Genomic DNA, 24953 nt, shown 5'->3' with positions numbered 1-24953 from the left:
TTCTGCTTCTTTCATCACTTCCTGGGATTAAAGATGTGTGTCTTTTCCAAGCAAAGACATGAAATCTCAAGTGCTGGGACTAAAGGTATGTGCCACCACACCTGGCTTTGTTCCTAGTGTGGCCTTGAACTCACAGAGATCCAGATGGATCTCTGCCTCCCAAATGATAGGATTAAAGGCATGTACAGTTTTTTGAATGAGATGTAGTAGATTATAAAAAAGAAAACATGATTAGAAAATATTCCCTGTGCCGGGCAGTGGTGGCGAATGCCTTTAATCCCAGCACTCAGGAGGCAGAGCCAAGTGGGTCTCTGTGAGTTCGAGGCCAGCCTGGGCTACCAAGTGAGTCCTAGGAAAGGCGCAAAGCTACACAGAGAAACCCTGTCTCGAAAAACAAAAAAAAAAAAAAAAAAAAAAAAAAAAAAAGAAAGAAAGAAAGAAAGAAAATATTCCCTGTAAATTACATAATACTTTCCTTATTCAGACTCTAAAATTTCACTTTAGACTAGACTAATAAGAATTAACCGCAAGTTGTTTCATAGGAAGCATTGCTGAAAAAAAGTTCATGACTCAGAGTTGGACTTTGCATGACTTCTGAGTTTCCCGAATATCAGGAAATAAAATAGATTTTCAGATACACTTTCCTTCAAAAGGGCCTGCTGAACCTGCAAGGCTGCTTCTATAGAGACCTCCCTTGCTGCCTCCTCTAAGGGCAATGATTTCATGCCTTTTTCCTGTAAGTTGTCTAACAGCTTCTTCCAAACTGTACATCAACATGGATTTCGTATTCCTCCTGAATATTCAAGATATTTTGTCTGTTCGTTCTTTCCCAGCAGCTCTTAATCATGATTAATTCTCTCCCGAGTTAAATATTTATCCTGCTACACCTCCTTGCCTTCTTGCTTTCTATTAAAAACCCTATTCCACACTTGTCTCAAAGAGGTCTAACATGTTCAATCACTATTTCTGACTTAAAAGACAGGCTATTCTTTATTTTTAGAGCAGACTTCTAATTTCTGACCGAGTCTTCTGTCTTTCTAATGGCAGATAACTGCTTTCAGTTAAATTTAGTCCTATCCAGTGATTAATGAATCAATTTGTGATGTACAAATTAGTCACAGTCTAGTTAAAACTTTCCATTTTTATGCATTACATTACCTTCAGTACCAAGCTTTACCTTCAGGATAGAGGGAAGCTAGTGGGAGGCCGGTCTTGTAATCTTGCTAACAATAGCACATTGGTACTAGGTGTTTCATCCATTTTATATCCTGGAGTTACACTGAATACCTCCTACTCAAAAACATAGAAGGCTCAGAAGCACTCTAAAGAGTGTCAAACAGGAGTCCTGCATGTTCTTCTGGTCAAGGTCATCTGGAAGATGTGTGTACCACTCCTTTATCTGCCTGTTTAAGCTGTTTCATGACCTTTCCTTCTACAATATCTCTTGTTGCTGAGGAAACCCATTGGCTCTTCTGAGCCCAGGTGGTCTGTGTTCCAGTCCAGCTACTCTGTTGTCCCTAAACTTATTGGTATCATACTTATGTAACTGCTATTCTCAGATTACTGCTTGAAAATGTTTGTAGTGATGGTAGTGGAATTTATTTTTCTCCTGGTAAAAATTTAAATGGCAAAATGTGGTAGAAGGAAAAAAATCCAATGGCTCTTCTGCACATTCTTTCTTAAAATTATGATCTCGCATCACTAGGCAGAAAGGAGAGGATTGGAGATTTTGAGTAATGAAGAAGTCAATACTTTGGATTTATGTATGACTTCCAAATTTCTTGTCTATCAGTTAATTTGTTAACAGAATCTGAATCTCTTATCTGTCTGCAAAGAACTCTGGTGTATGTTAAGGACTGTCTATATATCTTATGTATGTGATGATTCTTCTAATATGGATATTAATTTCAGGAATAGAACCACCTTAAGGCAACTTATGCATTTCTGTTTACATTTACCACACCCTCCTCGAAACTTTAATCCAATTATTTATCTACTAAATCACTACAATCAAAATTAAATGAAATATATATATATATATATCCCTCAGTGTCTCTGAATACATTTGAATTGAGTTCTTAATACTTTCCATTTCATAATTTTAAATTTTCATTAAAGTCTTTCTTAAGATGTTAAAATTTTTCTCTCTTCATATTTTGATTCCATTTTACTTATAATGAGTTTGCTGAATACTCTGGTCACTCCCATCTGTCTTTAGGAGATCATTGTTCTTAATATCTCTACGAAGGCTGGGCGGTGGTGGCGCACGCCTTTAATCCCAGCACTTGGGAGGCAGAGCCAGGCGGATCTCTGTGAGTTTGAGGCCAGCCTGGGCTACCAAGTGAGTTCCAGGAAAGGCACAAAACTACACAGAGAAACCCTATCTCGAAAAACAAAACAAAACAGAACAAAACAAAAAAATCTCTACGAAGTCTTAAACTGATATTTCATGTTTTCTAGTCATTTGTGTTTGTTGTTGTTATTGTTTTAATCTTAGTATTTTTCTCAAGTAGATTCATGAGACATTTTGATTCATGTAGTTAAACTAGTTATTTTAATATACAATTCATGTATAAAAAACAGAGTATACATGTTGGGAACACAGAAAGTGTGTACAATGTTAATACAAGAACAAAAGGGGAAAAGCATTTTAATGCACAAATCAGCAACACCAAATAGGGTCAATTTTTAACAAGACATTATTAGCACATACCCCTAATATTGGCGAAATTATTAAGGCCACTCCACGTAGTTAAAAGGGAGGTTTATTTAGTGGCATAACTTACAAATTAAGGGATAGGTGGGTTGCAGGGTCTGGGAAAGACATAGCACAGTCCAACGGTGTTCTCTGGAGAACTCTGCTCAGTCTACCTCCAGCGTCCAGGGTCCAGGCACCAAGAGATCTCCGGTCTTCAGGGTCCTCTCTTGGCCTCGCCTTGTAGGTGTGACAGTTACCGAAGCCTCGATGGGGGTTGGAACTTCCAGATCAAGGTTGAAATGGCTACCCACTACACCCTAACTTTACACATAGGTGAGGAAATAGACAAAAAATATCAGTGTAGTGTTTACACTAATTTTTCTATGAATAATTAATATACATGCTATGGAGAAAAATGTCAGAGAAAAAACAGGAATATTAGGGACAAAGTGTCATGGAAAGTCTATCCTTTGGTAAGAGATACACAGGTGGGAGTATGAGGAGTAAATGAACAAAATCATATTTCAGACAGAAGACAAAAATAGCTTCAAAGTTAGGGGGCAGGGACAAGACTTGTGCTACTTAAGGTAACTATTAGACATCCAAATGAAAATGTTAAACATTGAGTTGAAATATTTTGCAGCAAGTATAAATTGGAAAGATATGTATATGCTTTCAAATCCAAGAAATTGATTAGATCAACAGGAAATTGATCCTTGGAGGTGAAAGGATGAAAGTCTTCAAGGAGTTCATAGCTCAAAGTTCTGAGACATAAAGATAGCAAAGAAGATTAAAGAGCAGTTACAAAGAAGAAAAATAAAAATAAAAATTGATTTTTTTTCCTGGAGGCAGAGAAAAGAAAATATTTTTGAGACTGAAAGAAAAAAGCGATCAACTTTATGAAATTTGAACAGTAAGCTCTATTAACTAGAATAATGAGAATTATGTGTGTAATAAACTGGGGGTATTGACATCATCAAAAAGGTCATTTTTTTTTTTTAGCAGAATTGAGGCAATGGCTATTTAATATGGAATTAGTAGAAAATACAAAAGTAATTGAATGGTCTAAATGTAGATAATTCTTTAAAAGATTTTTTTAAGAGAAATGTAATGACAGTTCTACAGGACAACAGGAGTGAGTGGGTTTTCTTTTGTTGCTAGTACAAAGGAAGTTGTCTTAGTTAGCATTTCTATTGCTGTGATAAAACACCACGATCAAAAGCAATTTAGAGAAGGATTATTTTGCTTACATTTTCCAGGTCACAATCCATTGAGTAAAGAAAAGGAAAGAACTCAAGGCAGGAGCCTGGAGTCCGCAACTGAAGCTAGGCCATGCAGGAATCCTTACTAGCTTGTTCCTATTGCTTGCTCTGACTGCATTTTCTTACCACCCAGGACCATCTGCACAATCCACTACCCTGAATGAACTGTGGACTCCCATATCGATAGCTAATCAAGAAAATACTCTATAGACTCGCCTACAGGCCAATCTCAAGGAGGCATTTTTTTTTTTTTCAATTAAGATCCTTCACTTTTGCAGGAAAACTGGTAGGCCAACTGTGGATTTTCACTTCTCCCTCCATTCCTCCAAGTCCAACCCCTCAGTCTCATCCCCAGCTCTGCAACAGAACACCTTTAGAAGCCTCCCCTCCCCTCATCTCTAGTGGATTCCATAGATCTTCCCCTCCTAATATCACTCCCACAGCTCATTGCTTTATTCTAGCCTCCAACCCCAGCATGGCCTCCTTGGGAACCCTCAGGCCACTCTGGCTAGGGAAGTAAGTAGGCTAACCACAGAAGTCCGTACCCTTCCAAATCAAGTCCCCCAGTCTTATCCCCAGTTCTAAAGCAGAACACCTGCTGCAGCATCTCTTCCCTTCCTGCACCCATCTCCAAGGGCATCACACAGATCTTCCCTCCAAAATTCCTTCCCCCACTCCTTGCTTTGCAACAGCCTCCAACTCCAGCAGGTACTCCCCAGAGAACCCATCTGCCACGGTGACCAGGGAAGAAAGCAGGTTAACTGCAGATCTTCATCTTTCTGTTCTTCAAAGTCCCCAGTCTCATGCCCAGTTATTTAGCCAATCTTCTGCTCGGCCCTCTCCTCACTCTCTACTCCCATACACAGGGGTCTATCTGTGCAGATCCTGGTGGAAAACCCCGTTTCCTTCCCTCTTGTAAAGCTCCACCACCCTTGTCCTTCCTCCCTTCCTACATCTAGAGTCCCAATGACCAGAAACACATTTTACCTGGAATCCCCATTGCCCACCCAAAATACTTTCCTACAGGTAACACACAGCTACCAGACTATCCTAAAACCCAAGAAGAAACCCATATCAAGGAACAAAACACACCCCCAACAGAGACAGGACTAGATATCAGCACCTACAATTATAATCTTCCCAATCCCAGATGCCTTGATGCCAGTCCAAAAACAAAGTAACAGGCAAGACACTCTCTCCAGTAGAGCCCAGCAACCCTACTCTTACCAATAGACAGGTCATCCAGACAAAACCTAAACAGAGAAATGCTGGATCTAACTGAAGTTATAAACCAAATGGACCTAATAGATATTTCCAGATGTTTCACCCAAACACAAAAGAATGAACCTTCTCAGGACCTAATGGAACTTTCTTCAAAACTAATCATACAATCAGACACGAAGCAAGTCTCAACAGATGCAAGAAAATAAAAATAACTTCCTGCACCCTATCAGACCACCACTGATTGAAGTTGGATATAAACGACAGCAGAAGCAACAGAAAGCTTACAAACACATGGAAAAACACTCTCTACTGAATGAAAATTGGGTCAAGGCAGAAATGAAAAGAAATGATTTTCTATAATTAAATGAAAATGAATGCACAGCAGACCCACACTTATGGGACACAATGAAGGCTGTACTAAGAGGCAAGTTATGTACACTAAGTGCTTACATAAAAAAATTGGAAAGATCTCATACTAGCAACTTAACAGCACAAATGAAAACTCTAGAACAAAAAGAAGAAATTACACCCAAGAAAGTAGACAGAAATAACCAAACTCAGAACTGAAATCAACAACAAAACAAAACAAAAACAATTCAAAGAATTAAAGAGTTTGTCCTTTATGAAAAATCAGTAAAATTGACAAAACTCCATCCAAATTAACTAAAAGGTGAAAGGAGAAATTCACAAAATTAGAAATTAAAAACAAAGTAGAGTATTATGAGACACTGAGGAAATTCAGAAAATCACAATGGCATACTTAAATATTTATACTCCACCAAACTGGAAAAGCTGAAGGAAATGTACAATTTTCATGATACATACTATGTACCAAAATTAAATCAAGATCAGATAAGCAATTTAAACAGACCTCTAAACCCTAGGGAAATAGAAGTGGCCCTTAAAATTTCACTACAACAAAACAGCACAGATTTTCAAAGAAGAGTTATATCCAATATTCCTCAAATGATTCCACAAAAAAGAAAAGTCCATTTCTCAAATATTGGGCTATGCTGCATCTATAACCTTTACTATCAATGGTTCTATACTGCTGTTCCAAGATATGGCAACCACACTTTTGTTTTAGAAGGTTATTGTTATGACCAACTTGTTATGCTTATGGTCTGCTTCTGTGACTCCAGTTTATTTACCTGCCAAATCCCCAATTTGGAATACCCCTATTCCTGAGCTATAAAAACTTTATTTTCCCACACCCAATGCTGATCTCTTGAACCCCACCTTAGGGGAAAACATTCCATGTACACAAGTAAGGCTTGCTTTAATTAATGTGGCCATGATTTGGGTAGGTGGTTTTTCTCCTCACATCTATGAGATTAACAGTTCAACGTACATCAATTAATAAATGTCATATGAAATGACTGCATGTTGACAGAAAAGAACTCTGAATACAGATTAACAATTATGGTAATTTTAACAAGGAAAGAGTGGCATGCATTGGAGCACTTTTGATCATCAAATAAGGAAAAGCATGTGTGGAAAAAACTGAGAATTCTAAATGCAAGTGCACTGAATGTTCAAAGACAGTTTCAACATTTTAGGCTTTAGAAAGATGACGAGGACAAATGTATTCTTCCCAAGTGCTGCCATTATCAACAGTATCAAGGAAATCTAACCAAAATAAACATTGCAAGTGGTTATACTTATTCACCATGTCTGTGAGCTCTAAATCTATGGCTCAACAGTGGTAGATCAAAAATATTAAACAAAGTAAAAGAGTGCCCATAGTAAGTTATATACTAGATATATACTTTTTTTTACTAAATGTATACTTCTTTCCATTTCACTCAAAACTAAAGATATTATAACCAATGTAGAAAATTAAAGCATGAAAAAGGAGGATGTATTGAGGATGTATGTTACATGCAAATAACACTTTCACTTATGGGAAGCATTGGAAACCTTCTGATTAGTTTATTCTGTGGTATCTGTTAGCAGTCCTTCGTGGACACCAAAATGATTTTCAGTACTTGCCTAAAAGACTCTCTTAGAAATATTCCTAGATGTAATCCCAATTCTTGCTCTTCCATGGGGTTAGTTTCGTTTTGCTTTCCTTCAGTGTGTTGCAGCACATTACATTTTCTCTGTTGTATTTTATTTGTTTGCTTGTTTTGTTGTTGTTTTATTTTTCCCATATATTTTAAACTTACAGGGCTGGATGCACATTATTTTATTTTTGGAACTTATTCTCTTAGCTTCCCAGTCTGTGGTTTAGTGTCTTTCATTGCCTTGGAAAATGTTGGGTCTTTAATAATTTCAAAGCTTTCCTTATTTTTGTGTCTTTTATTACTTTCTACACTGTAAATACACATTTATAATACTTCTTGAATATGCATCTTGGTCCCATATTGTTTTGTATATTTTTCATATTTCCTTTGTAAAAATTCTTACTGCCTTAATTTCCACTTAACTCCTTTTTCATTCATTTCTAGAGATCGGGCCATCAAAGACATTTTTATATCAATTATCATGTTGGTTGTTTCTCACAGTTCATTTTTATTCATTCTTTGAGACTTATCTCTAGTGTTATCCATTCATAATACATGGCTTCTCTCTTCTATGGAAGGTTTTTCACATACTTCCATTGATTGATCAAGTTCCTATTGATAGTTATGAACTTTGTTTGGTTCTGTTATTGGTTTTTGAAGTGTTAAATATTATGTATTAGATATTAACTAGAATGAATGAGGTCTTTCTGTGGTGAATTTTTAGACTTATTCTTGTGTGTGTTTATGTATGTGCTGGGGGAATGTTCTTGTGGAGGCCAGGAGAGGGAGCTGAATAACCTGAAGTAGAAGTTTCAGCTGGTTATGAACAGCCTGACTTAGGTGGTGGGAACTGACCAGACTTAGGTCCTCCAAAAAGGCAGCAAGTTTTTGATTGTCAGCCTAGCCTTTAATGGCTGAGCTATCCCTCCAGCCAATTAAAGGTGTGCACCACCACCGCCCATTATCGAGAAAGAGGAGGGTTTATATGAGCGAGAATTGTTGAAACCAAGGTTGGATAAAGCACAGGGACAAATAGCCAAATGAATGGAAACACATGAACTATGAACCAAAGGCTGAGGGGCCCCCAACTGGATCAGGCCCTCTGAATAGGTGAGACAGTTGATTGGCTTGATCTGTTTGGGAAGCAACTAGGCAGTGGTACCGGGTCCTGGGCTCATTGCATGAGCTGGCTGTTTGAAACCTGGGGCTTATGCAGGGACACTTGTCTCAGTCTGGGAGGAGGAGACTGGACCTGCCTGGACTGAGTCTACCAGGTTGATCTCAGTTCTCAGGGGAGGCTTTGCCATGGAAGAGGTGGGAATAGGGGGTGGGCTGGGGGGAAGGGGAGGGGGACAAGAGGGGGGAGAACAAGGGAATCCGTGGCTGATATGTAGAACTGAATGGTATTGTAAAATAAAATAAAAGGAAAAAAAAGGCAGCAAGTACTCTTAACTGTTGAGCAATGTCTCCAGTCCTGTAGTATGAGGTTCTATGTTTATGTGGGTAGGAGTAAGAAAACAGTCCATGTTTTCTTAACTACATATTTTAAAGACTTCAAGTTACTTTCTTCTTCTTTTTTCCTGATTTTTAAATTATTATTATTATATTATTATTAATCATTGGCTTCTAGATTTCAAACTAGATTTTGAGTCTTGCATCTTTTTCTGTTATTATTATTAATTTTGACTTCTACAGCTCAGACTAGATTTTGAGTCTTGCATCATTTTTTGCTATTCTCTTCTGTTACATTAGGCCTATTTTTTGTGTGCTAAGTGTGTGTGTGGTGAGAGAGAATCTTCTATAATTTCATGATAATACATATTTAAAGAAAACTATGAGTTCCTTGCACATGACTTTCACAACTGTATTTAGCTACATTTTTTTGTGTGTCTCTCCTTTGGTAAAACTGGAAGAGGAGATGTCCGAGAAACGTTTTTTAGCACCATTTGAAGTAAACTCTCTAATGCCTTCTGCCCCACCCCCTGGAGAGTTAACATTCTTATGTAGAACTTTCTAGTTCACCAGCTGTTTATCTCTTCTTCCCTAAGGGCCATGTGGACATCTTTTGGCTCTTCACCATGAGATCAGTGTGGTTCTTGAACATCAACCCCATGAAATTAGCCACTCACCCCTCATCTGTAAGATGGCAAAAGGATGCTCTTTGAGGATCCGGCCTGCATTTATTTTCCCCAGTGTGTGACTGTCACTGCTGTCAACCAGAGTCAGGTACCCATGCATTCTGACTCTAAACCTCCTTGCTGGAAGATTTGAGGATGTAGTTTTGTTTGGTAACTTCAGTTCTAAGAGGCATCCAGGAAAGAATGGTGGCTTTCAATTTGTTGAAGATTTTCTTGGTCTAAAAAAATGGTGACTTCAAGTTTCCACACTTTATAACTCAATGTAAAAGTTACACAGGTTCTTTCTGGCATCTGCAAATCCAGGCTTTTATTCTCAGGAAATAATTGTAGATAGATATAAAGATCCATAAAGATGCAAGTAAAATTATTAACTGGACATTATATAAAGTAAAATAATGATGAGTTGAAAAATAATCCAAACACAAAGAGAATGTAGTAACTGATAAGTATCATATCATAAAATTTGTCTGAACTATATAATTAAAAATTAAAGAAAATTTAAATGCTTACCATTAAACAGATTTAGGAAGTTTTTGAATTTTAGGAAGTTTATGAATTTCCATTTTGTTGGTTTGTTCTTTTGAGACTTGTTTCTTGAATGTGGAACTCCTTCCCTCCCATGCCAAACCCCAGAAGACATACTGGAGAAGTGGAAACAATGTAAGAAATAGAGGGTAAGTGGAGTGTAGCTGGAGAGATTCTCTACAGGTCCCACCCACCCACCCCCCAGTCCCACAACCCATGTATAAAATAATCACTCAGACGCTTATATTACTTAAACTGCTCGGCCATTAGCTCAAGCCTACCATTATTTAGCTCTTACGCTTATTCTAAGCCCATTTCTGTTAATCTATATGTTGCCTCTACATGATGCTCCCTGAAAGGCAGCTGGAAGATCTCTCTGCCTCCACTTTCCACTTCCCCCAATTCTCTTCTCTTTGTCTTGCCTATACTTCCTGTCTGGCTACTGGTCAATCAGTGTTTTATTTATTACCCAATCAAGCAACACACGTAACATACAAAACATCCCACAGCAGTGGAGTCCTTTGAAATTCTGTGTTCTGGACATGACATTGCTATACTGCACTCATGAACTCCTTTTGCAAAACCAGCTAATATCATGAAAGACAATATCCTACTTAAATAAATGCACAAATGATTTTTAGACACTACCTATTACTAGGTAGCTATTGGCAGGTGGTAGGTTCTGGAATAGGAGAATCTTTCTTCTTTGAGGCTATGGCCATTGGTAGACTGGCCATGTCACTGGCTGGGATTGCCATACACACCCTCACTGGGATTGCCTTATATGGGCAACACTAATTGAATTTTGTGGGTTATCTTAGTTAGGGTTTCTATTGCTGTGAAGAGACACAATGACCATGGCAACTCTTATTAAAAAAAAAAGTATTTCTTTGAGGCGGGCTTACAGTTCAGCAGTTTAGTCCATTCTCATCATGGTGTGCAGGCAGACACGGTGCTGGAGAGGGAGCTGTGAGTTCTATGTCTTGATCTACAGGCAGAAGAAGGAATCTGCGTGGCACTGGCAGGATCTGAGCATATGAGATCTCAAAGCCTGCTTCTGCAGTGACACATTTCCTCCAACAAGGCCATATCTACTCCAACAAGGCCATATTTCCTATAATTCTACTTCTTGTGGATCAAATATTCAAACACATTAGTCTATGGGGGCCATTCCTATTCAAACCAGCAAATGGGTTTTCAGAAAAATTACAGAAGAAAGAAAGAATAAAAAACATGAAGTTAAGAGGGACTGTTGGTGGAGGATACAAGATAGGAGAGGGAAAAGGGGGGCAGTATATGATCATAACTGATTGTATGAAAATTCTTAAGGCATATGAAATCTGATTTCTTTCTGTAATTAGTAAAACAAATATTTCCAAACTCACATTTATATACTAATTTATAGCTTTCAATACTTTGTATTCTTACATATAAATCATAAGGCGAATGATTTGTTTTAGAATGAAGAGGATTTAAAATAAGCATGCATTCTTTTTAAAATAGTCTCAGATATTTATTCTTTGTAAAAAATATTCAAAATAATTTCGCTAGCCACAAAACTCATATATAAGCATACACATATACACAAATCTATCTATCTATCTATCTATCTATCTATCTATCTATCTATCTATCTATATCTATCATTTATCTATTATTTATTGATACGTTTTGTGGGTATACATATATATAGTCCACATTTATACAGCAATACATGCATATATATATTATTTAATCTAGACACATAATTATATACATATATCTACATTCATGTCCATTGTAAAGACTGGCCACCAAAGCATGACTTACTCTCTTGAGATTTTTGCACCCATGGAATCAGTATATACTCCCCTTTTATTTTATTGTTGTTGTTGGTTGTTTTTATTCAAGTTGAAATGATTGAAATGAAAAAGAAGAAATGAACTGTGGACTAATAGTTGTGGAGCCTCCACAGGACTGGACCAGGCCCTTTGCATAGGCGAGACAGTTGCATAGTTTGACCACCTTAAGGAACCTATGGCAGTGGGATCAGGATCCATCCCTGGTGCATGTGTGGGCTTTTTGGAGCCCAGTGACTATGATTGGACACCTTACATAGCCTTGTTTCAGGAGGAGGGGCTCAGACCTGCCTCAACTGAATGTACCATGCTCTACTGATTCCCCACTGGAGACCTTGCCTTGGAGGGGGTGGGAATAACAGGGTGGATTAAGGGGGAAGGCTGGAGGGCAGGAGGAGGGAGGAGAGGGGGATCTATGTTTGCTATGTAAAATTAATGGAAAATTTCTTAATCATACAAAAAGAAATAAAAAAGAAGTAAATAAATATTAAAATAGATTATTTTTAAAATCATGCCAATTAATTAAAATTATCAATAATTTTTTTCTGACCATAATTTACAGCATTTAATTTAATATATAATAAATTTATCATTCTATGCCTCACTGGAATTTCATGGTTGTGACAAATACATGAATACTCTTGTTTGATGGGAATGTTTAATTGCCTTGGTTATTATTACTGAAATTACCATCATTTCTAGAGTCAAAAATAATAATATCATGCATTCTAAAATAGATTCATAAAAGAACCATTCTACCTAGTGTATTTACATGTATATCCATAATATTATACATATATTTTCTTTTGTCTTTCTTTTTTTAAAAGATCTATTTATTTCTTATGTATAAAGTGTTCTGTCTGCATGTATGCCTGTAGGCCAGAAGAGGGAACCAAATCTCATTACAGATGGCTGTGAGCCACCATGTGGTTGCTGGGAATTGAACTCAGGACCTCTGGAAGAGCAGTCAGTGCTCTTAACCTCTGAGCCGTCTCTCCAGCCCTATACATATATTTTCTGTATGCAGTTAAAATCAACATAATATTAGTAATATACAGATAACAATTTATATGGAGTTGTAAACCAACTTTGTGCTTCTATTTACTCAGCAATCAACTTTCTGCTCATTTATTAATTCATTCAGTCACTTAATAATTCATCTGAATGCCTGACAAGCAAGAAGAGCATATCAAGAATTATTAAGATGCCAATTGTGGAGGAACCCATTCTTATCTAATAAGGCGTTAAGGCTTACTCAGTTCATGAGCATCATGGTAGTTATTATGGAAGAATCATTGGTTAACTGTGAGATGGTGGTAATTCCTTAAATGCTAAAACTACTTAAGAAAACAGCAAGTTATTTTCAGGAATGATTTTTGCTTAGTAAATCTAAAATAGTGTACAGTAATGGTCAGTCTCTTATTAGTAGTAGGTTTACTTCTCCTGACATGTCTAACAAATTTATTACTGCACTGTTATTTAGTATATTGTTGTGAATTTGTAAAGTAGATTATGTATTTACAAATACATTACCTTAGAAATTCTCAAGTTGAAACCCTAAGACAATGAATAAGTGATTTCCACATCCCAGGAGCAACTGAATCTTCAGGAGGATAGAACTGATAGGCCCAGGGAGAAAACAGCCTGTCATTCCATCTCTTTCTTAATAAAGGAACCTCTAGTGCCTCAGATGAAAACCAATTATAATCTTCTGTTATAAGGTTGTGAAAGTTTTTCTCATAATGAACAGAAAATGTTTTGCTAGAACTTATAACCACTGGACCTAATTCTGCCCTTTGGAGTTAGGAAAACAATCTAATCCCCTTCCACATGTTCTAATAAAAGTATTTATTAAAAAGTGGGAAATTTTTTATTTTCCTTGCACTGTAAGTGAATAGAAAGAATTGCCCAAGGGAATTCCTTTCTGTTTGCCTGCATGCCAATAAAAACTGCTTTAAAAATTCTGTGCTGGAACATGGTCAGGGATCAACATAACGAATACCAGTGCCATATAAATGACAAGTACACAAGTACACAGAAGCCCTAAAGAAAGGGTAGGAGAACGTGTCTGGGGAATTTGAACTAAAAGGAATTCTAGCTACAGAAAAACAGGTTTTGGGGGATTCATATAAAATTCCTCTTACCTCCTTCAGCGGTAGAAAATCTGAGAGAGTTTATGAAGAAATTTGACAAGGGGCAAAATTTAAAAAAAATACTGAAACAAAACAGCATCTCAATATAGTTACAGAAGTTTCAGTTAGATGGACACAACTTTGTGTGTAAGAGTTGTGCATATCATGTGAAAAAATACTATAAAAGTACAAAAAGTAAGGCAGTAACACATGGTTATGAAATAGGCATAATAATATTGATATCCTGTCATGGCTGCTGCCTATTGTTTTACCTTTAAAGAATTAAAATTTAGTAATACCATTTTTTATCAAGTTATACTACCCACATCATATTTCACTCCTTTCAAAATAGCCTCTGTTATCTGGGTGTGGAAGCAGAAGGTTTCAATCCCAGTGCATATGAAGCTGAGGTAGGGAAGATTAACTTCAAGGAATACCTAATCTACAACAAAAGAACAAAACCAATCTAAAGTAATAACTACTTTTTAAGCTTGTTTTGGGTTATTTTCAAGCCTCCTTTTCCTTATATATGTAATCTGTGCATTTAAGGACTATTTTTTAATCATTAAATGTTATTAAAATTGCAAGTTTTTCTTTCTTGACATTGTTTATGTGGCATTTACATGGATATGGTAGCCATGGTGCAATAATTTTCAATACAATAGAAAATTACGATAAAGTTAAATACATTTTATTCTTGGTGTTATATTAAATTTATCTACCACATATTCAAACAACAAGCAAAGCTCAATAAATACAGGAAAATTTAAGTCATATCCTGTATTGTGTCTGGTTACATGGAATAAAGTTGGATATCAATAGTAATAGAGATTACAGAAAGTATATAAATATATGATAAATAAGCATGAGTAAATCATAACTGGGTCTAAGATCAATCAAAAAGGAAGTTTAAAAAAATTCCTAAGATTGAATGAAAATGAAAACACAATGTACCAAAATGTTTGGGAGACATTCAAAGAAGCCCTTAGAGAAAAGTCTATAATACTAAGTGACAACATCCAATTTTATAGAGATCTTAAACTAATAAAGTAATGATGCATCTGAAAGCCTAGGTAAAACAAGATAAAACAACACTCCAAATAGTAAATAGATAATCCAAGTCAAGGGTAAAATCAATAAAATAGAAAAGAATCAATGAAATGCAGATTTGGTTCTTTGAAAAAATTGACATGTCAAATTAACCAAACAGACACTGAGAAAACTCAGAGAATCATAAAGACATAGCTTAAAAAATCTATAACCCCCCCCAAAGTGTAAATTCTAAAAGAAATGGATAAACTTCTTGATATGTATGGGCTATAAAAGCTAAATCAAGATGAAATAAGCAATTTAAATAGACCCATAGCATTGAAGGAGAATGAAACCTAGACCTAGATGGATTAAACAACAGTCTGTTAGGTCTTCAAAGAACTAACATCAATATTCCTAAACTTATTTCATAAACTAGGAAAAGAAAAAAGACTTTTATATTTTTGATAAAGCAAATATCACCCTGTTACCCAAATCAGTTTCATAACAGAAAAAAAGAAAATTATAAATCATTATTTCTGATGAACAGGAATGCAAAAATTCACAAACAGATGCTTGATAATTAAATTCAAAAATATATCATAAAGACTATCCACAATGACCAAGTTGGCTTCATTTTCCATGCAGGGCGGTTTCAACACATGTAAGTCAATGTCAACAATCTTCCACACAAAAAGACTCAATGACAGAGATCATGTGATCATCTCATTAGATACAGAAAGACCTTTGACAAAAATCCAACATCCCACTAAAGTAAAAGTTCTAGAAAAATCTAGGAATACAAGAATCATATTTGACAAAAAATATATAGCATATCCTCAGTCAACATCTTTCTAAATAGAGGAAAATTTAAAGGATTTCCACTAAAACCAGGAACAAGTTGAGAATACCCACTCTCTCCTATCTTGTTCAATATAGTACTGGAAGTCTTAGCTAGAGCAATAATAAAAGTGAATGAGATAAATAGACACAAATAGGAAAGAAGGAAGCCAAAGTATCCTTATTTGCATATAATATGATTCTATGAATTAAAGACTCCACCAGAAATCATATAACTGTTAAACATATTCAATATGTAGCAGGATACAAAATTTGCACATTACAATCAGTATTGTTCCTATAGACAGATGGAAAACATGCAGAGAAAGAAATTAGTAAAATAATTAAATGCATGAAAGACCCAAAACAATAAAATATCATAGACTTCATCTAGACAAAGAGGTGAAAAGTGAAAGGCTTGTACAATGACACCTTTAAAACACTGAATAAGAAAATTGAAAATGGACTAGAAGATGGAAAGACCTTTCATACTCATGAAGTAGTAAGATTAATATTATGAAAATGGGCATCCTACAAAAAGCAACTTACAGATTTGATACAATTCTCATCAAAATTCCAATGTATTTCTTCACAGAAACTGAAAGAAACCCTTGAACTCATTGGCACAGGAAATGATGTTTTGAACAGGAACACAGCAGTGTAGTCATTAAGACAAACAGTTGATAAATGAGAGCTCATTAAACTCAAACTCTTTTCTGTATAGCAAATGGCACTATCATTTGAGTGCAGAAGAAGACTTCAGAACAGAAAAAAATATTTTGCATCAATGCATTCAAAGATGGTTAGTATCTAGACTCTCCAAAGACTCAATCACCAAAACATCAAGGAAACAAACATCCCAATTAAAAATTGGGTTATGGAATTGAGCAGTGTTCTCAAAAGATGAAATGCAAACAGATAATTCGTATTTTTTAAAATGTTCAACACTGCTTAGTATCAGAAAATGAAAATTAAAATTACCTTGGGATTTCATTTTACCCCAATGAAAATAACAAAAGCCTCAAAAATAAATGACAAAAAAATGCTGGTGTAGATATCAGGAATGCAGATCACTTCTCACTGCTGGTAGGAGTGCAGACTGGTGAAGCTACCATCAAAATCACTGTGAAGGTTCTGCAAAAGTGAGAACTAAGTCTATGATATGATATTCAATATGTAGCAGGATACAAAATTAGTAAAATAATTAAATGCATAAAAGACCCAGCTATACCACTCTTGGGCATATATTCAAAAGACTCTACACCCTAACACAAAACCTGCTCATTAATGTTTTGTACTGTGTTATTCAAAATATCTAGGACACAGTCACTAGAAAAGATATTACTTTTGAAGTACTGTTCTGTCAGTCAGCCCAGGATTATACTAGTTCATAATAGACTTCGAAAATTTTTTTCTGAGCATGTATACTCTCAATTTCTTCCTTTACTAAATGTATTAATAAGCTCTACTTTCAATGTGGCTTGATTTCCTTCAAGAATGTATGTGTTTTTTGTAAAAAATGTTTATTTAAGAGTCATCTCCATTGTAGTTTTATAAACAGAACTCAAAACAACACTGTGAAAACAAAAAACAACAACAAATTATTATACATTAAACATTGCTTCCCTGGGATTGAAAAGATGGCTCAGCTCTTAAGAGTGCTTGCTTTTTCTGGTAACTGTACACAATGTATGTAATATATACTTATATACAATAATACATAGTGATATAGACACATGAATAAATAAGTAAATAAACAACCAACTATTAAAAAATCCCTGTATTATTATATAGTATATATAAGAAAGTATAAAGTATATTTCTTAACACAATCATTTGTCTTTTATGAACAAATTATACCTATGAAAGAAGATTTTTATAATGAGTTGTGAAAATATTTTATTAAATGTATGTTGGTAAAAACATGAGAAAAATTACAAAATTTTTACATTACATATTTTATTATGAAGAACTTTGTTCATCTCTTCATTGTTTCTGATTTGATAAATTCATTTAACTAGGCATGGATACTCAGAGATAAACTCAGAATTTTCAACCAAAAGTTTTATTTTTAGATATCCATATGTTATGGTATAGCTGTTTATTTGGACACCCCACATGAATGTCTTCTGTTAAGCTTATAACATAGTCAATATAATGGATATACATTCTTGTAGTCTCCATGGTATTAGAACAGCATATTTGAAGCAGGCTTTAAGAATTTTCAGTGGTTGGAGATAGTCTAACATTTTTTTAACTTGGTTGGATCTACAAATACTGTTCAAAAGGACACACTACAGTGTTGAAAAGGAATGCATGACATCAAGAATGATTTGGTATGAAAACTCCTAAATATGCTCCTAATCATTTTCATTTCATTAAGAGACAAATATTAGTAACACATGAAGTTAAAAAGAATATTGATCCTTGGAAGGTGCCTGGATATACTACATTTACTATAATACTAAAAACAAGGGAAAACATGACATTAATTTTTAAGTGGAATGTGAGCTTCCTTATCCCACCCCACCAGGTCTCACATTGCCAGACTTGTAAATTTTACCTCTCTTGGGAACTCTTTAGAAATGCAAGTTCTTGGATTCTCAAAGCATATCTTTTCTGCAAGAAATCCTGGTTGTGAATTCAATGATCTGAGGAGATCTTCTCCTTGTACACATTAAAGCTTGGGTATCACTGCCCTGTAAACCCAAAGCTTAAATATAACATCATTTAAGGGGACTTCTCAGGTACTTGATTATACTGATCTATAAAATATAAATGGTATTCAGGTCTTTTTTCTACTCATACTTATATAATCGCTTTGATATTTCATGTTTGTTAACACATTTGAGTATATATATGCATAAAAATTTGAACCCCATGTTGGTTTGATGATTTACTTTTAGAGTAGATAATTTCATACTGAATATTACCCTAGGTTCTATACTGGTTCCTAAGTACCTAATACTACATTACATAGTATTATAATCATTTACTTTCATGGTTTAATAGAAAGTAAATAAATATCAATTTATTGTCATTCAAGTTATTTGTTCAAACTCCCAAGAGTGTGACAGTTTTTATTTGTTTTCAAGCAAATTCTTATTATGTAGCCCAGGCTGACTTTGAATTTGTTGTGCAGCCCAATCTGAACTGAAACTCCAGACCTTACAGCTTTAGTTTTTCAAGTGCCTAGGATTTAGGTGTATACATTACATACCAGGCCCATGCAACAATTTTAGTTCAAATTTTCAATGAACAACTATTAAAAAAAAACAAGCAAACAAAAAATCCTCTTTCTGTATATAGACACTATAAAAAGAACAATAGATATCATTGTCTTTTTCCCCACACAACATTCAGCCAACCCTCAATTTTAAAATGGTCTCATAACAAATGTGGAAATAATAGATATTTTAAACAATAAGCAGAACGATGGCTATTAGCAACAAATCTTATTTTTGCTGGTCAAAGTAAATGGCATACTAATTTCCAAGGGGAACTTTAGCTGACTGTATGTGACTGTATCTGAGTGGCAACACCAGTGTTGTGACAAAAGCCCTTGATATCAAGTCAGCAGTGAAAACATTGCTTTTACAATAATTTTGAAACATTTATAAAAAAAAAGTCTTGCATTTATCATGTTACTTGTGTCAATGCATAAATATATATTTAATATATATTAAGAGAGACTGCATGATCATTACTCGTAAAACAGAAAATGGAGTTTTATTTTATATATTGACGCTATTGAGGAATATCTGATAATGTGTTAGAAACTATTTGTTTCAGTTCCAGTCCTAACAGTGAATACATGGTACTTGGACACTAAGAAACTTTGGGTGAAAATGCCAATTTCCATATCTTAAAGTTACTCTTTAGTTTGTGTGTGTGTGTGTGTGTGTGTGTGTGTGTGTGTGTGTGTATGTCTGTGCCCTTGTGCACACACACCAGAGCACACATGGGAAGTTAGAGGATACATTGTCAGTGCTGGTTCTCTCCTTCCACATATTGGTCCTGATGACTGAACTGAGGTCTTCAGGAGGCTTGGTGGCGAGGATCTACACCCGCTGAGCCACCTGGATATCCCATAAAGGATTTTTTTTTTTAAGTCTTTCACATCTACAGCAAAATGAGAATGTCTTCTAAAGAAGAATGTTTTTGAACTTGTTCTCTGTACACCACTTCATTCTGGAATATCTGTAGCTTAGACACCATGATGAATTTCCAGCCTCCACCCTGCATATGCTTGCCAATGGTAACCACCTTCACTGGACAAAGAAGCATAAATGAAGGGGGCATATTAACTGTACTCTTATTGTAAGGGGACTTCTAGTCATACCTGTCAGAAATTTTTAATTTCATTAGTGTCATTTTTACAATTCCTTTACAGACATTTATCCAGTAACACATCTAACAACACAACAGGAATTAGTTACAACCTAGCACTGTCTAGCTTTTCTTCAATCATGAAAGGGCCTCTGTTTTCAAATATTTGTGGGACAAATGAGTTCTAAGAAGAAAAATGTAATCGCAATGACATAAAATTATGAAGACAGACATACCTTAGAACATTTTGGCAAATATCAAGAATTTCAAAATGCCTAAGTAATTTGTTTTTCACAGGGTACATCAGTTACCATATAAGGCATAGTGATATTTTGGTTACTGAAAACAGTAAAACCACATAGACTAAAGCAGATCACTCACTGTGTGTATTGAAAAGGGCAATGCAACAGGTTCCTTGCCTGTACTTGGTGTGGAAGTCTTCTGGTTATTTCAGAATAATGTATCAAATGTGTTGCTTATTTAGTGAGAAATTGCTTGACATATGGAAACAGCTCCCAGGTGGAAATCATTTCAGACACCTGAAGAGAACTATACACTTTAATAGAAAATCTGTTAATTAAAAATGTGAGACATCCAGCAAAGATATTCTCTTCTAAATTACTTAGTTTCTAGGTTTGAGTGACATCGAGCTGTCACTGTGATTAGATGCTCTGCTTTGCTTTGAGTTCCAATAGTTTTTGAGCACAATCATTTTGACAAGTATCCCATGAGTACTCCACAGCAGATGCTTCCTGTCCTGTCTCTATTTATTGTCCAGGGCACCAAAAAAAAAAAAAAAAAAAAAAAAAAAAAAAGGAAGAGAAAGCAATTTCACACTTGTCCTGAAGACTCTGAGACATAGTGTTCTAAGGAATTATTTTCAAATGCAGGGTGTTATTTTCACAAATAAAATGTTAAAATAAAAGTCCGTCCACATGTGAAAATTTGCATGAGACTCTGGGGGCTCTGTGGTTGCTTTAAAATTTTTTGACAAATATACAATCATAGTTTATGCTGTATTTTCTCCAACTCTGTTACTTGTCTTTTATTCTAAACATAATATTGTGAAGAATACTAATCTACTGAGCAAATTAAATTGCTTCTAGAAATAAGTTTCATTTTTAACTCTGAAACAATCCATTATACAACCCATAATTTACTCAGGTAAATGCAAAGAAATTGCCACATTTTACTGCAAATACTTTAATAATCTTGAACATGCTCCATTTTAATATTCTAACCTGTACTCATATTGCCTTGGTGTTACTTTAGCAGGCAGTAATGAGAGTATAATTAAAAAGGTGTCTTGAATTTTTCTATAATCTTCAATTTACACATAGTAATAAATTACATTTTAACCAAAGCAGAAGATTGAGGGTGAGAGTAATTTTCTGGAAAGTTAAATTAGACTACAAGTTTAAAGAAATAAAATGTCTTTATAACGCGAGGAACTCTTGAGTCACTTTAGGATGATTTTTGTAAAAGTATACTTAAGAATTTGACATTAAATTCATATTATAGATTAAAATTGCATATTAAAAATCAAATATAATATCAGTTACATCCAAGTTTTGGAGAGAAATTTCTTATTAATGGAAAGAATAAATATCTAGAATTAACCATCTCTGCACTCCTTCCCATTCTATTCTCATCTCCAATTTAGTACTTCACATGCTAGAATACACAAGGAGATTTGACAGCATGTAATAAACTGAAATGACCATGAAATATGCAAATGTGATATGTGAGTGAAACCAAAGCCTCATTTAGCTTTTAGGTTTTTCTTCTTCATATTATCTATCTCATCACTCATTTTTTGTTGCTTGAGGGTTATTTGGGAGATACCAGGTAACTGCCTCTTTCTAAGGTCAGGCAGAATGCTTTGTTTCCATCAGAGAATTGTGTTACAGCATTTTGATGTTTCAAATTGACCAGACTACTATCCCCATGATTTGGTCAAACAGGGGTGTAAATTTATATAATTCTCTTAAGTATATTTTCAAGTAAAATTCAAAAGGTTTTTTTTTGATGTTAAAGAAAGATTATCCTGTATGATCTGGCTGAATTTGTGTCAACATGTTGGAGGCTTTTACATGTACACCAGGGGTGTCCCTGAAAGTGAAACCCTTGTGCCTGGAGACAAGAAAGAGCCTCACTTCTGTTCCCATGTTCTACTCAGTATTTATTTATTTATTTATTTATTTATTTATTTATTTATTTATTTTAACTCGTATCTACCCTATTGAGTTTAGACTTACCCACTTCATTATTAAAACTTTTTCTTTGTCTCAATATTGGTACAATGGACATAAGTTTAATTATGGACTCAGAACACAGTGTGAGTATCACAAGGCTCTTTAGTAAATAACTCACAGGCTCTGTAGATAAGTATGCCATATGTATATGTGTAGAATATTTGAATCCTGAGCAATAAAATTGAGAAAAGTACAAAAAGGTAGTTCCTGGCAATTTGGGAATGAGCTGATAGACATGAATTGATGGGTCAGGTAGATAGAGATGAAGAAGTGGTAGAATTCTCAGTGTTTAGACATGATGATGGCACAAAGGGAATTGACTTAGTGTTTTTTTTTTTTCTGCTGTAATAGTTGGTGGCAGTTATGTTTCCCATACTGTCAACTTCAGTAGGTTTAGAATCAACATGAAAATAATATTTTTAGGAGTTTCCAGCAGAGATTCACTGAGGAGAAAAGACACATGTTGAATGTGGGCCACAATATCCTATGGGCCAGAGACCAGAATGAATAAAAAGGCTACATCACAGAGAAGACTGACATTCATCCTCTCTGCTTCTTGATTGCATAAACACATGAGCAGCTGCCTTCTGTTAGTGCCACCTTGCTTTCTCTACCACAGAAGACTCTGTCCTTGAAGAGTAAGCCAAAATAAGCCCCCATCCTTCCTAAATTTGCTTCTTTTTGTGCATTAGGCAAAGCAACAAGAAGAATAGCTAATGCAACAACATTCTCTCAAAGAAGGTTTCATATTGGAGAATTAATAGAGGGTGCCAACAAGGCCTCTCTTTTTATCCTAAGAACACCACTAATCTTTAGCGTCTACTTCCTTGGCCAGCTTTTTAGGCATATTGCATCTCAAGGTCTGTGGCCATCTTATGTTGCTTCCTGCATTGGGCAATGCAGATGTTCTTCCCTGAGGCTTCTGAGGTTTAGAACTCTCCACTGCATCTATTGTCCATTGATGTGCCTGTACCTCAGGTACCACTCTCTCCTTACAGTGATGTTTTTCTTTTACAGAGAGAAAAGATGGAATGTAAATGTGGTTTTTTTCTTCTTTCATTATTCTCATAGCCATATTTTAGGCCGTTTATCTGCTCCTCAGCTACACGGTCTGAGTCTTTCACTATAGAACTTATGAATTGTCTTACAGTACTTACTTATTTATTGGGTATGTGACTATGTGTGTGTGTGTGTGTGTGTGTGTGTGTGTGTGTGTGTGTGTGTGTGCGCGCGCGCGCGCGCGCGGGCCTATGCATGTGCTTGTGTAAAAATTAGAGGACAACATTCAAGAATCATCTCTTCTTTTCTCAGGTGGGTCTTGGGGATGAAATTCAGGGTCGGGTTTTGAGGCAAGTGCCTTTATACACAGCTGTATTGCCAGTCCAATGCACCTTTATTACTTTCATACTAGGTCCTAACTTCATCACCTGGTTATCATTGTACAAACTTGAAGCAATATAAAATATACGGTAATAAAAATGATAATGAGCTTCCATCAGACACTGGATGAGAGTTCTATCATGACAGCCAGGGTGTTCGGCCATCCGATCATCAGAGCAGTTCAGCTCAGGCACTCTCTTGACTATTGCCAGTAGTCTACAGTGGAGGTATCTTTGTCGATTTCTGGGGACCTCTCTAGCACTCTGCTTCTTCCTATTTCCCTGGAATCTTCATTCATCATGGTATCTCCCTCTCCGTTCTCAAACTCTGCTCCTGATCTAGCTGGGACTATCAGGCTGGGCCGACTCCCCAGGGGAAGACCTTGCCTTGGAGGAGGTGGGAATCGGGGGGTGGTGGTGGTGGATTGAGGGGTAGGGCTGGGAGTGGGAGGAGGGAGGGCAGGGGAATCTGTGGCTGATATGTGAAATTAAGTTAACTATAAAATAAAAATACTATTAAAAATCACAATGAGAAATATTCATTGAAAGTATTTTCTTATAATCTAGTTCTTAGAAAATGAATTACTAATGGATTGTGTTATACAAATTTTATGAGAATTGGAGGACATTATTCTGGATAGACACTTCCCAAACTGCTGGGTAAGAATGATTTTTACCATACTGTGTTCAAAAATTTGTAACTACAGCTGAAGATATTTTGTGTTAAAGAGAGCCACGACAAGACAAAATGAAAGAGTTTAAATATAGACTACCCTGTTCAACAGAGAACAATCTTCCTGGAAGAAAACCAGAACAACAACAACAACAAAAAAATAAAAACGAAACAAAACAAAGAGGGAAGTAAACGTACCACAAATTTAGATCCCAAAAGTTTGCTAATACGTGCATATATATTATTTTACTGCAGCTGTAGAACTGTTTTGTTTGATGAAATGATGGGGGGGGGGGGCTGCTTTTACATTTGTAGTACTTACTAACATGATTTTTCCCCTCACAAATTACCTCTTCCTTGAGAAAATTCATAGAACAATTTGAATCAGTCAGCAGGCTTCTTAATCCTCTCAAGATGTCAAACAACAGATGCTTACTGAATGATGAGGTTTTTGAAAAGTATTAGAGCACGAGATGGGAGGATTTAGATTATTCAATTCTATGCTATTACTTAATATAGCTATGTGAAAACAATTGTCCCAGAGTGCTGAATCATCTGAAAGAGTCATATGCAGAAACAGCTGCATAAGTCCATTGGAATGACATTTCTAAAATGAATTTTAAAA

This window comes from Peromyscus leucopus, chromosome 4, assembly GCF_004664715.2.
Source record: "Peromyscus leucopus breed LL Stock chromosome 4, UCI_PerLeu_2.1, whole genome shotgun sequence".
In the NCBI taxonomy this organism is placed as follows: domain Eukaryota; kingdom Metazoa; phylum Chordata; class Mammalia; order Rodentia; family Cricetidae; genus Peromyscus; species Peromyscus leucopus.
Note: the sequence above shows the minus strand (reverse complement) of the source record.